Genomic DNA, 15,231 nt, shown 5'->3' with positions numbered 1-15,231 from the left:
CCTCCGCATCAGCAGCAGGAGCCACAGAAGTATCAACAGCAGCACCAACAGTTTGGCCAAACGCAAGAGGAACACGGCTTGCTCGGCGGAGGTCTGTTTCGCGACGTGGAGGTAGTCGTTGTTATTGTGATGAGGACATGACTACCTTGGATATGACCAAAAATATTGCATATATGCATATTTGTCAGGTGATTTCTAGTGCAAACTATTCAATAATCTATTTATGTTATCCAGAACAAAAATACTTCACACACTTTTGTGTTTTGTCTAATTGCAGGTGTATGGGACATTTGTACAATCCACATATGAAGATAAGGAAGAAAGAGATGTTTATTTGCTGTCCAAAAAGTTTTTTCACGTCACTTTTGGCCCAAGAGAAGATAGAGTCCAAGTCTCTCACGTTCTGGATTCAGATTCGGACTGCACAGACATACCTGACTCAAAACGCACACAAGTTTTTCATACGGACTCCGAATTGGGTGATTCTTTTTTTGTTGGAAACTAGATTTCGTGCACCTTCCAACCCAATTGGAATCACCTTCAAATTCGTCCGGAGCGTTGAGTTGTGGACGAAACAATCTGATGCTGCAGCAGAATCCGAGTCAAACTACAAGTCCAAAGGTGTTACATCACCTCCACTTGGGCCCATGAGCCTTGTACGACCTAGGGTTAGTTTTAGGCTGCCTTGGGACGTCCTCCCACCTCCTTGGCCGCCACCCCTTGCTCCTATATAAATAGATACATCTAGTAGCTTTTTTCCTTGGGATTTGTTTAGTTAAAAGTTAGCCGTTGCAACTTCGTGTACTTCGTTTGTGTCCAACGACCAGACCAAGACCGCTTACGGATCCCCACCATTATCAATACCTCATATATATTTGCAAAATTCAGATTGCTTTATCATATTCTTGCTCGTTCTTCGATTGCTTGCAGGAATAGACCTTCGTGGTCAGGCTGACCGTGCTTCCGGCATCGTCAGTAACCTCAGGAGATTGGTTTAGCGATTGCTAAGGCGCAACGTCGTGCACGTTTGTAGTCGGATCGTCAAAGTCGTCTCCACCAAATCGATAGTTATCATCTCATCGAAAGATCGGGACACCCTCGCCTCTATCAAGTGGTATCAGTTTTTAGGTTGCTCGGTGAGAATTTCTAGTTTTCCTAGATTAGATTTATTTTCTTACCTATTGTCCAAGAAAAAGCCACAAAAAAGAGTTAGATCTATTCATCCTTGGTCCAAGCCAGTCTGAGCCTTTGCAATTTTCTTTTCATTGCTTGCATAGTTGAATTATCGGTTGCATCATCGTGTCGAGTTGCTGGTCTTAGTGTCTAGTTCGTTTAGAGTTTCGAGTTCTGTTCACATTAGTCACGCCACCGCTGCATCATTATCTCTTCCGCTGTCCACCACCCATCCATCAATTTCCACCACGTGCTACCCACCATTCATTGTCATAATAATAGTTGAGATCGTTCACATCTTCACTTGATCGAATCTGCATCTTATCTAGTTTATCTTGGAAAGAGGGAGAAAAAGAAGATAAAGAAAAAAAAGAGAGAAAAAAAGAAAGAAAAAAAAAGAAAAAGAGGGAGAAGAAAAAGAAAAAAAAAGGCGTGAGAAAAAAAAAAGAGAGAGAAAAAATTGGCTCTATCTAGAATCAATCTCGTACCTGAATTCGGATTGGAATCTATTTTGCGCACTGTTCAGTAAAACAGGTGTATCTTCCTCATACGAAGTCAGTTTTGGCTCCGTGAGTACTCAAATTGAAGATAGCGACGAGCCGCATCTAAATAGTTGCAGAAGCTAGTTCAATATTTGACACCTCAAAATCGGCTTCTAAATAGGTCTTTTTGCCCTCCGAAGTTCGTGAACACAACTTGTTTCAATTTTTCAGGCCAGTTTTAGAATTCTTTGACTCCTCATATCAACTCGGAATTGAGTGATTCTTTTTGCATTGGAAAGCTTGAGTTAGTAGCATTCTTTGAAAGAATTTATCAGAAAATTGTCTCAAACTTTTCAAGAGGAAAGTTGGAGAGAGAGTTGTTGTATATCCTGCTTGGCAGTTGTTTTTCATCATTATCTTCACTGCCGTTGTGATCTTCACTTATATCTTGCTGTCCAGAGCTACTTAGTATCCTTCATTGATGCTAGTTGCGCTATGCCGTGACCTCATTAGTATTCTAGGCTCGCGTCTCTAGTCCGGTCTAGCCTAGGACCAGCACAGTACCGTCGTTGAGCGTTTATTCAACATTGCATCTTTGAATTGATTATTGCTAATCTTTTGCTACCATATATAGCCAACTCAGCTCCACATATTTCTACACCGTGTATACGTACGCTCCCCTGGCAATCACTTTACTCAATATTCGGAGTTACTTGACACCGCTGGTTGCCGATCACCGCCTGCTGCATGGTAAGAACTTGTAAGACATTGATATTTGCTTTACTGTGAGCGTTTTACCACCACATCCTAGTAGTTATAGGAACATTATTTTTGGGTTTTGTTTCTTGTTCTACTAATCATGATAGGATCTAGAGTCAATTCATGGGCTTTGTCGATCGTGGGAGACGTGCCACCACCTTTGCAAATACCACAACCGTCACGAGAGGTGCACAAACATCCAAATGCACATGATCAGGTTAATGTATCTATACCACCATTTAATGGCCGTTTTAAACCTGCTTTATATATTGAATGGGAGTTCGACATAAAAAATATATTTGCTTCCCATAATTTCAATGAACATAAAAAGGTTAAGGTTGCGGTTGGTTCTTTCACTGGTTATGCTTTGGTTTGGTGGAGTGAATATTGTCGGTTACACCCTGATTATATACCTACTACTTGGGATGATTTGAAACTTGCCATGCGACATACTTTCGTCCCTGCTTATTATACTCGTGACATGATTAAGAAGTTGCAACACTTAAAACAAGGTAGTGAAACTGTAACAAAATATTATGATGATTTACAAACTACCTTGTTGCATTCCTCTTTAGAAGAAAGTGAAGATGATTTTATGGATAGATTTTGGGGAGGATTAAACCGTGATATTCAAGAGATATGATAGAGGCAAAGGTGTCCCGTCTTTCGATGAGATGGTGGATTTCGCTTTGGTGGAAGTCGACTTTGACGATCCGACTACGAACGTGTGAGGACGTCGCGCCTTAGCAATCGCTAAACCAACTCCGAGAGGTTATTGACCACGCCGGAGCACGATCAACCTGACCACGAGGGTCTGTTTCCTGCGAGCAAACGAAGAACAAGCAAGAAACTAAGATTGCAATCTGGATATTGCGAATATAAGATGAAAGCTTTATTGATCAAGGTGGGGTTCTGTGACGCCTTTGTCTGGTCGTTGAACACAAACGAAGTACGCGAAGTTGCAGCTATGGCGAACTTTTAATCTAAACAAAACCCAAAGTCTAAACGATGCCCTAAGGGCTGTATATATGGAGGAAGAGGGTGGAATTTCGTGGCCCTTGGTGGAGGGGTCCGAAATCAACCCTATCTCTTATTTCCCCACACATACGGACTCTAAAAATAGCCTATACTTATGTATTTCGAAATTACATGGGCCTGGCCCAATAATAAGGTGACGCAGCACCTAAAATAGCCTCGGGACGAAATTTATGAAGTGGCATCTTGTATATTTCGTCCAAGGCTTCATGCACCCATTATGGTGGCTTCAAAGTCCTGAAATCATCACTTGTCACTCCGTTCTTGTTTCCCTTGCGCATGCCATCATCTCCATGCTTGTTCTTGCTCCAATGTTCATCCTTCTCCAAGCTAGGCCCTTCATTTGTAAGCAAAACAAATGTATCCAATTTAGGCAGCATCATATTCTCATGAACATTAGAATCATTACCAAGAAACGAAAGTACCTGGTAATTTAATTGGCGTGCACGAGCTCTAGTAATTGGTCCAGTATGTATAGCAGCAGGGGCTGTGGGTGTAGCAAGTACGTCCTCCGTCTTCTTCACGCCAAAGTGTCCCATTAATCCTCCTCCATGCGCCTCCTGCAACAACAAAAGACGAACGGAGCTAGCTGGAATGCATAGCTTGTTAGCACGAAACACAAATCCATCGTTAACGACAAACTTGTTCCACATTCTTCCTTCTTTACAATTCTGCATTACATCTTTAAAATCAGCATCATGCACATATTGATCTTTGATGGTCTCCAAACCAAATATTTTGAAGTCAAGTTGTGAAAGCATAGTATAGCGACGAGACAATGCATCAGCAATAACATTTTCTTTTCCCTTCTTGTGTTTAATGACATAAGGGAAAGTCTCAATGAATTCAACCCATTTAGCATGTCTACGATTCAGTTTAGCTTGACTTTTAATATGTTTCAAAGATTCATGATCAGAATGTATAACAAATTCTTTGGGCCATAAATAATGTTGCCATGTTTCTAAAGTCCGAACAAGAGCATATAATTCTTTATCATAAGTAGAATAATTCAGACTAGGCCCACTCAATTTATCAGAAAATTGGCTCAAACTTTTCAAGAGGAAAGTTGGAGAGAGTTGTTGTATATCCTGCTTGGCAGTTGTTTTTCATCATTACCTTCACTACCGTTGTGATCTTCACTTATATCTTGCTGTCCAGAGCTACTTAGTATCCTTGATTGATTCTAATTGTGCTACGCTGTGACCTCATTAGTGTTCTAGGCTCGCGTCTCTAGTCCGGTCTAGCCTAGGACCAGCACAGTACCGTCGTTGAGCGTTTATTCAACATTGCATCTCTGAATTGATTATTGCTAATCTTTTGCTACCATATATAGCCAACCCAGCTCCACATATTTCTACACCGTGTATACGTACGCTCCCCTGGCAATCGCTTTACTCAATATTCGGAGTTACTTGACACCGCAGGTTGCCGATCACCGCCTGCTGCATGGTAAGAACTTGTAAGACATTGATATTTGCTTTACTGTGAGCGTTTTACCACCACATCCTAGTAGTTATAGGAACATTATTTTTGGATTTTGTTTCTTGTTCTACTAATCATGACAGGATCCAGAGTCAATTCATGGGCTTTGTCGATCGCGGGAGACGTGCCACCACCTTTGCAAATACCACAACCGTCACGAGAGGTGCACAAACATCCAAATGCACATGATCAGGTTAATGTATCTATACCACCATTTAATGGCCATTTTAAACCTGCTTTATATATTGAATGGGAGTTCGACATAAAAAATATATTTGCTTCCCATAATTTCGATGAACATAAAAAGGTTAAGGTTGTGGTTGGTTCTTTCACTGGTTATGCTTTGGTTTGGTGGAGTGAATATTGTCGGTTACACCCTGATTATATACCTACTACTTGGGATGATTTGAAACTTGCCATGCGACATACTTTCGTCCCTGCTTATTATACTCGTGACATGATTAAGAAGTTGCAACACTTAAAACAAGGTAGTGAAACTGTAACAAAATATTATGATGATTTACAAACTACCTTGTTGCATTCCTCTTTAGAAGAAAGTGAAGATGATTTTATGGATAGATTTTGGGGAGGATTAAACCGTGATATTCAAGAGATACTAATTCATGAAGAGTGTTATCCAATGGACCATTTGTTTCATCTTGCTTGCAAAGCTGAACAGGAAATAAAACGACGTGTTGGCCACGAGGAGAACAAGCGCACAATGCACATTCCAAGAGTTGATATGATTGTTCCTTCAACTACTAGGCATACTATGACAACCACATCCGTTGTTGTCAGGACTACATCACCTCCACCATGTGACACATCGCCCCCGAGAGTGGCTACATCATCTGAGTTGATCATAAGAGGTAATGACAAAGGTACTGATCTTCCATCTCTACATGAGAATGATGAATGCCTTATCAATTTGAATGCACCATCTGATGAGCTACCCACTACTTTGATCACACCACCTATTTTAGAGGACTACGTTGATAATTTGACTTTGCCATGTGATCAAACAACTGAAATACCAACAATTTTGAGTGCACCCATTGAATTAACTATTGATGCAAAAGAACCAATGTTTAATCATTTTGATATGACCTCTAATCTTGGTGATGATTCTGTGTTGAATGAATTATTGCATGTTTGCTTATTTAAGCATGTTGTAGCATGTAAATTTGATGCAAGTAAGGTTTATTCACCAATGTTGGGATGGTTTAATGATGAACATTGTCAATCTTTTGAAATGAATAAGAGCTTCACTTATATGTGCAAACTGAGTTGCAATATTTTCATGCCTTCTACTTCTTGTGCTAATTTTTTGGCTTTAGATTTTATGAACTATGCAAGTTACTCATCTATTCATGTGTCATATATGCAAAAATCAAGGGAAGTAAAAATGGATGACTTATACATATACAACATGTACACCTTGTCTCTTTTGTTAGCCACATTTCAGATTAAGCAACGCCGAGGACGGCTTTATTTTCAAGAAGGGGAGGATGATGAGGACATGACTACCTTGGATATGACCAAAAATATTGCATATATGCATATTTGTCAGGTGATTTCTAGTGCAAACTATTCAATAATCTATTTATGTTATCCAGAACAAAAATACTTCACACACTTTTGTGTTTTGTCTAATTGCAGGTGTATGGGACATTTGTACAATCCACATATGAAGATAAGGAAGAAAGAGATGTTTATTTGCTGTCCAAAAAGTTTTTTCACGTCACTTTTGGCCCAAGAGAAGATAGAGTCCAAGTCTCTCACGTTCTGGATTCAGATTCGGACTGCACAGACATACCTGACTCAAAACGCACACAAGTTTTTCATACGGACTCCGAATTGGGTGATTCTTTTTTTGTTGGAAACTAGATTTCATGCACCTTCCAACCCAATTGGAATCACCTTCAAATTCGTCCGGAGCGTTGAGTTGTGGACGAAACAATCTGATGCTGCAGCAGAATCCGAGTCAAACTACAAGTCCAAAGGTGTTACATCACCTCCACTTGGGCCCATGAGCCTTGTACGACCTAGGGTTAGTTTTAGGCTGCCTTGGGACGTCCTCCCACCTCCTTGGCCGCCACCCCTTGCTCCTATATAAATAGATACATCTAGTAGCTTTTTCCTTGGGATTTGTTTAGTTAAAAGTTAGCCGTTGCAACTTCGTGTACTTCGTTTGTGTCCAACGACCAGACCAAGACCGCTTACGGATCCCCACCATTATCAATACCTCATATATATTTGCAAAATTCAGATTGCTTTATCATATTCTTGCTCGTTCTTCGATTGCTTGCAGGAATAGACCTTCGTGGTCAGGCTGACCGTGCTTCCGGCATCGTCAGTAACCTCAGGAGATTGGTTTAGCGATTGCTAAGGCGCAACGTCGTGCACGTTTGTAGTCGGATCGTCAAAGTCGTCTCCACCAAATCGATAGTTATCATCTCATCGAAAGATCGGGACACCCTCGCCTCTATCATATTGTTGTTGGAGAGGTGCGTTAGGTGCAGCGGGTGGTGGTGGTGGAAGACGCGCGAGCAATTCATTAAACTTGTTATCGAGCTTTGTTTCGAACGTCTTCTCAAGGCCAGTGATCTTCTCCATGGCCTCTTCAAATCTGTTTAGCACATCTTGCACCTGTCCACTCATCATTTGCTGAAATTTATCATGCAAATCCTTATTCATCATGTTCTCCCAGTCAGTCTCGTCGGCTTGTGATCCTGGCATGGTTAGCAGCAATAGAAACACACAAGAATATGATCCTACAGACTACTAACAAGAGGTGGTGGTGGGTGTCACAAATCCGTCAAGCAAATCTCAAATTCTTACCAGTTCTTACCCAGCAACAGGCGGTGATCGGCAACCGTTGTAGTCAAAACTCTCAAAGCTTGGATAGAGCGATTACCAGGGAGAGTCAAACGCACGACGTAGATGTATGTGGAGCTGGGAAGGCTTATAATATGGTAGCAAAAAGGGTCAGCAATAATCAATTCAGAGATGCAAAGTTGAATAAACGCTCAACGACGGTACTGTGCTGGTCCTAGGCTAGACTGTGCTAGAGACGCGAGCCTAGAACACCAACAAAATCACGGCGCGGCACGTAAACAAGGAAGGAGCACACTCTGAATTTTTTTTTCTCTTTTTTTTTTGCACTTTTTTTCCTCTTTTTTTTTGCTCCGCAACAAATTTTTTTCGAATAAGTCTACAAATGGTCTAAAAACTGCCTAGCCGGAATTTTCCAGACTTAGTTTTTTTTTTTTGAAGTTGGAACTATTTTTCTTCTGCGGATGGCTCGGAAGTTGGGGAGTCCTTCTCTGTCACGACTCGGAGTATCACGTGATCTGGAAATCGAGAACAATGCAACAATTACTGGACTCGGACTAGGACTGGTGGTGGAGATGAATCTGGTGGAACTCGGACTGGTGGCGAAGATGAATCTGGTGGAACACGGACAGGTGGCGGATATATGTTGCAGGTGAACTCGGATTGGCGTGATGGCGGCGGATATGTGGGGGCGTATATGGATTCGGATTGACGGTGAATATGGGGTGGTGGTATATGGCAACAGCGACGATGATGATGCGGTGGTGATATATGGCAGCAGCGACGTGACAACCTGTGAACAGAACTCGAAACTCTAAAAGACTAGACTCTAAGACCAGCAACTAGACACGACGATGCAACCGCAAATTCAACAAAGCAAAACCCTAAAAAGATTATGCAAAGGCTCAGATTGGTTCGGATATGATGAACTAACCCTAATTTTTTTGTGGCTTTTTCGTGGACTATAGGTATGAAGAACAGACTCGATCTAAACTACGAAAATTTGTAAAATCTCACCGAGCAACCTGGAAATCTGATACCACTTGATAGAGGCAAAGGTGTCCCGTCTTTCGATGAGATGATGGATATCGCTTTGGTGGAAGTCGACTTTGACGATCCGACTACGAACGTGCGAGGACGTCGCGCCTTAGCAATCGCTAAACCAACTCCGAGAGGTTATTGACCACGCCGGAGCACGATCAACCTGACCACGAGGGTCTGTTTCCTGCGAGCAAACGAAGAACAAGCAAGAAACTAAGATTGCAATCTGGATATTGCGAATATAAGATGAAAGCTTTATTGATCAAGGTGGGGTTCTGTGACGCCTTTGTCTGGTCGTTGAACACAAGCGAAGTACGCGAAGTTGCAGCTATGGCAAACTTTTAATCTAAACAAAACCCAAAGTCTAAACGGTGCCCTAAGGTCTGTATATATGGAGGAAGAGAGGGGGAATTTCGTGGCCCTTGGTGGAGGGGTCCGAAATCAACCCTATCTCTTGTTTCCCCACACATACGGACTCTAAAAATAGCCTATACCTATGTATTTCGAAATTACATGGGCCTGGCCCAATAAAAAGGTGACGCAACACCTATAATAGCCTCGGGACGGAATTTATGAAGTGGCATCTTGTATATTTCGTCCAAGGCTTCATGCACCCATTATGGTGGCTTCAAAGTCCTGAAATCAGCACTTGTAACTCCGTTCTTGTTCCCCTTGCGCATGGCATCATCTCCATGCTTGTTCTTGCTCCAATGTTCATCCTTCTCCAAGCTAGGCCCTTCATTTGTAAGCAAAACAAATGTATCCAATTTAGGCAGCATCATATTCTCATGAACATTAGAATCATTACCAAGAAATGAAAGTACCTGATAATTTAATTGGCGTGCGCGAGCTCTAGTAATTGGTCCCGTATATGTAGCAGTAGGGGCTGTGGGTGTAACAATGGTATTGATGTCCTCATCAGTGAATATTGTCGGTTACACCCTGATTATATACCTATTACTTGGGATGATTTGAAACTTGCCATGCGACATACATTTGTTCCCGCTTATTATACTCGTGACATGATGAAAAAGTTGCAACATTTAAAACAAGGTAGTGACACCGTAACGAAATATTATGATGATTTACAAACTACCTTGTTGCATTCCTCTTTAGAAGAAAGTGAAGAAGACTTTATGGATATATTTTGGGGAGGTTTAAACCGTGATATTCAGGAGATACTAATTCATGAAGAGTGTTATCCTATGGATCGTTTGTTTCATCTTGCTTGTAAAGCAGAACAGGAAATAAAACGACGTGTTGCCCTCAAAGAGAACAAGCACAAGGTGCACATTCCAAGAGATGATATGGTTGTTCCTTCAACTACTAGGCGTGCTATGACAACCACATTCGTTGTTGCATCACCTCCACCATGTGACACAGCAGCATCGATAGTGCCTACATCTGAGTTGATCATAAGAGGTAATGACAAAGGTACTGATCTCCCACCTCCACATGAGTATGATGAATGCCTTGTCAATTTCAATGAACCATACGATGAGCTACCCACTACTATGATCACACCAGCTATTTTAGAAGACTATGTTCATGATTTGACTTTGCCATGTGATCGAAAAATTTTGAGTGAACCCATTGAATTAACTATTGATGCGAAAGAACCATGTGAATCAGGGAATAAATCGGGATCAAATATGTTTGAAAATAGTTGTGCCAATGTTTAATCATTTTGATATGACCTCTAATCTTGATGATGGTTCATCAAGGTTGGGATGGTTTAATGATAAGGATTGCCAATCTTTTGGTACGATTAAGAGCTTCACTTATATGTGCAAACTAAGTTGCAATATTTTTATGCATTTGACTTCTTCTGATAATATATTGGTTTTATATTTCACGACTTTAGAAGGGTGCTCTTGTATAACTGTCTCACATGTGCCACAACTGAGATCAGTCAAAATGGATGACATATACATATACAACGTGTATACCTTGTCTCTTTTGTTAGCCACATTTCAGGTTAAGCAACGCTGAGGACGGCTTTGTCTTCAAGAAGGGGAGGATGATGAGGACATGGCTACCACAGTTACATCCATATCCCCTGCTGTTTTACCTCTTGGAACAATTGCTAGAGATCGCATATGCCAGTTAAATTACCAGGTACTTTCGTTTCTTGGTAATGTTTCTAGTGTTCATGAGAATATGATGCTGCCTAACTTAGATACATTTGTGTCGCTTGTAATTGAAGGGCCTAGCACACACAAGAAGGATGGACATTGGAGCATGAGCAAGTACGGAGATGAAGGTGCGTGCGAAGAGAACAAGAACGAAGGTTCTAGTGGAGATTTTCGGACTTTGAAGCCACCATGATGACATACGAGAAGATGGACGAAATATACAAGATGGCCTTTCATAAATTTCGTCCATGGCTTATTATTGGTGTTGCGCCACCTTATTTTGGGCCAGGCCCATGTAATATATTTTTAGAGCCCAAATTGTAGGGAAGACGACTTAGGAGGTGTTTTAGTCCCACCTTGCCAAGGGTGGACAAAATCCCCTCTCTTTTCCCTATAAATGTAGCCCTTAAGGCATCGTTTAGACTTGGAATTTATTTAGTTAAAAGTTAGCCATCGCTGCAACTTCGTGTACTTCATTTGTGTCCAACGACCAGACCAAGACCGCTTATGAAACCCCACTTTTATCAATACTTCATCCATACTCGCAATATTCAGATTGCTTAATCATATTCTTGCTTGTTCTTCGATTGCTTGCAGGAATAGACCTTCGTGGTCAGGTTGATCGTGCTCCAGCGTGGTCAATAACCTCTCGGAGTTGGTTTAGCGATTGCTAAGGCGCAACATCGTGCACGTTTGTAGTCGGATCGTCAAAGTCGTCTCCACCAAATCGATAGTTATCATCTCATCGAAAGATCGGGACACCCCGCCTCTATCAAGTGGTATCAGTTTTCAGGTTGCTCGGTGAGATTTTATAGTTTTTCGTAGTTTAGATCGAGTCTGTTCTTCATACCTATAGTCCACAAAAAAAAGCCACAAAAAAAGTTAGATTAGTTCATCATATCCCAGACAGTCTGAGCCTTTCACTATTATCACTTAGTTTTTGCATTGTTGAATTCTCGGTTGCATCGTGTGTCGAGTTGCTGGGTTTTAGTGTCTAAACTTTTAGAGTTTCGAGTTCTAGTCACGTTTTTGTTCACATAGCATCCACGAACACCAACCACTGCCACTTATTTTATTCGTCAGCATCACCATCATCCATCCACTGCTGTGGTTTGTTGTTGTCTTTGAGCATCAGCAAAGTTTGAGAACAGAGCCCAAGAAAAAGAAGAGTTTTGAGAGAGACAATCGGCTGAGAAGTTTGCATCAAGGAGAGAGATCGGAGTGCAACAGCGCAGGAGTCCCTGCCATTAAGTTTCTCACGGTGGATTAGTCCGAAAAAGAAAAATCTAGCTAACGTGGTTTGTTGAGGATGTTGACGTGAGATCTGCAAGGAGTAGTTTGTTTTGGCAAGTTTGGATTCCGAACAAAAAAAACTCCCGTTTGATCTCTCCACGCAAAGAGAGAAGGAAAGTGCGGATTAGTTTGTTTATTTGGCAAGGCTCCTTTCATCTCGTTTTGGCGATTGTGCTCTAAAAAAAGAAAAAGTTGCCTTGTTACTTTTGAGCCGGAAAAGGGGAGAGGAGCACGTTCAGATCTGTTGCCACGTACAAGGTAAGTAAATTTGCTTCTTTGGAAGGTTCGGATCTATTTCCTTTTGGACTGGTGGTTTGCTTGGAAAGTACTAGTCAGCCATATTGGAATTTGGGAAAGGAAAAAAGAGTGAATCGGCCAGATTGAAAAGAAAGAGAAAAAAAAATCTGCAGTTCGGCCTCTCCACGCAAAATAAGGAAAGGAAAAGAGCAAAAAAAGGAGCAAGTTCATTTGGGAACATCACGTGGCTTGTTTTACGGAAAGAAGGGATCATCCACAAAGAAAAAAAGGGGCAAGCGTCGATCTATTTCCATAAATCCCTGTTTGTTCGTGGTAAACAAGGAAACAAAAAAGGAAACGGGGACGTGGTGTGCTCCTTGGTTTGGTAACTTCGGATTAAAAAAATCAAACCGAATCCTCCTTGTTTGGTAACTTCGGATCTGAAAAAAAAGACAACAGAATAAAAGGCAAGTTTGGTGCGGCCTAAAAGAAAGAGATAACGTAAGAAATTTGGAAGGTTTGGATCGGTTAAAAAAAGAGAGGAGGAACTATAGCAGATCACTTGTCTTTTTGGGACGTTGCCAACAAGGAAAGATAGAAGAGAAAATTGAGAGAGATTTGGAAAGATTCTGCCATAATTGCTGCGATTTTTTGTGCTGTTGGGTTGCTTGGAAGGGCACGTTCGGTCCTGTTGAAAAGGCAAGTCTGATAAAAAAATAGAATAATTCAACGAGATATTAGAGAGAGTAGTAAGGAAAAAAAAGGGAAGTGCACGGGGATTTGTTGCCTTGGAGTTGAGCATCACGTTGGAGATACAAAAGGAAGGATTGCAAGTTGGCTCATTCGGTTTGGATTCCCAAGAAAGGTGTACGAGCAGTTCAGATTTGTTTTTCTTTTGGAGAATCCTAGTGGATACGTTTGGACTTTGGAGAGAGAGAAAAAAATTAGTGGTACTTTGTTGTGCTATAAACAGTACGCACTAATTACTTTGGAGTGAAAAAAAGTGGAAGGAGGCTTGTACCAAAGTGTGATGTTGGCAACATGATGAGGACATCAATACAATTGTTACACCCACAGCCCCTGCTGCTATACATACTGGACCAATTACTAGAGCTCGTGCACGCCAACTAAATTACCAGGTACTTTCGTTTCTTGGTAATGATTTTAATGTTCATGGGAATATGATGCTGCCTAAATTGGATACATTTGTTTTGCTTACAAATGAAGGGCCTAGCTTGGAGAAGGACGAACATTGGAGCAAGAACAAGCATGGAGATGATGGCATGCGCAAGGGGAACAAGAACGGAGTTACAAGTGATGATTTCAGGACTTTGAAGCCACCATAATGGGTGCATGAAGCCTTGGACGAAATATACAAGATGCCACTTCATAAATTTCATCCCGAGGCTATTTTAGGTGCTGCGTCACCTTATTATTGGGCCAGGCCCATGTAATTTCGAAATACATAAGTATAGGATCTTTTTAGAGTCCGTATGTGTGGGGAAATAAGAGATAGGGTTGATTTCGGACCCCTCCACCAAGGGCCACGAAATTCCCCCCTCTTCCTCCATATATACAGCCCTTAGGGCATCGTTTAGACTTTGGGGTTTTGTTTAGATTAAAAGTTCGCCATAGCTGCAACTTCGCATACTTCGTTTGTGTTCAACGACCAGACAAAGGCGTCACAGAACCCCACCTTGATCAATAAAGCTTTCATCTTATATTCGCAATATCCAGATTGCAATCTCAGTTTCTTGCTTGTTCTTCGTTTGCTCCCAGGAAACAGACCCTCGTGGTCAGGTTGATCGTGCTCCGGCGTGGTCAATAACCTCTCGGAGTTGGTTTAGCGATTGCTAAGGCGCGACGTCCTCCGACGTTCGTAGTCGGATCGTCAAAGTCGACTGCCACCAAAGCGATATCCATCATCTCATCGAAAGACGGGACACCTTTGCCTCTATCAAGTGGTATCAGATTTCCAGGTTGCTCGGTGAGATTTTACAGTTTTTCGTAGTTTAGATCGAGTCTGTTCTTCATACCTACAGTCCACGAAAAAGCCACAAAAAAATTAGGGTTAGTTCATCATATCCGAACCAATCTGAGCCTTTGCATAATCTTTTTAGGGTTTTGCTTTGTTGAATTTGCGGTTGCATCGTCGTGTCTAGTTGCTGGTCTTAGAGTCTAGTCTTTTAGAGTTTCGAGTTCTGGTCATAAGTTGTCACGCCGCCGTCGCACCATCATCATCGCCCCTGCCATCTACCACCACCGCTTATCCGCCACCGCTCCGAATCCGTATCCATATACCACCACCAATCCGTGTCCATATACCACCACCGATCCATATCCATATACTACCACCGCTACCACCACCGCTGCCATATACCACCACCATATATCCACCACCATATATCCACCACCAATCCGAGTTCCTTGCTTATTAGGTTTGTTTTCGGGATCCATCTAATTTCCGATTCGTGTTTCCTTGTCTGAGTAGGTTTCGGATTCTAGCAATCTTTTGCCATCCGTAGAAGAGGTTGGTTTCCAAAAAAAAAAAGAGTCCGGAAACCACCCTCCGTTTAGGCCCAAAATTTTCGGAAAACGCACTTGACAAAAAAAATTCTGGCTATCCTATTTTTAGGTGTTTCTAAGCGTATTGAGACAGTCGCCGTTATAGAAAGTTTTTTTTGACCCGTTTCCAGTTTTTGGGTCCGGGCAGTCAAAAAAAAATTTGGTCACAAAAATTTCGTGCCCATCCTGTCAGT

This window comes from Triticum dicoccoides, chromosome 3B, assembly GCF_002162155.2.
Source record: "Triticum dicoccoides isolate Atlit2015 ecotype Zavitan chromosome 3B, WEW_v2.0, whole genome shotgun sequence".
NCBI lineage: Eukaryota > Viridiplantae > Streptophyta > Magnoliopsida > Poales > Poaceae > Triticum > Triticum dicoccoides.
Note: the sequence above shows the minus strand (reverse complement) of the source record.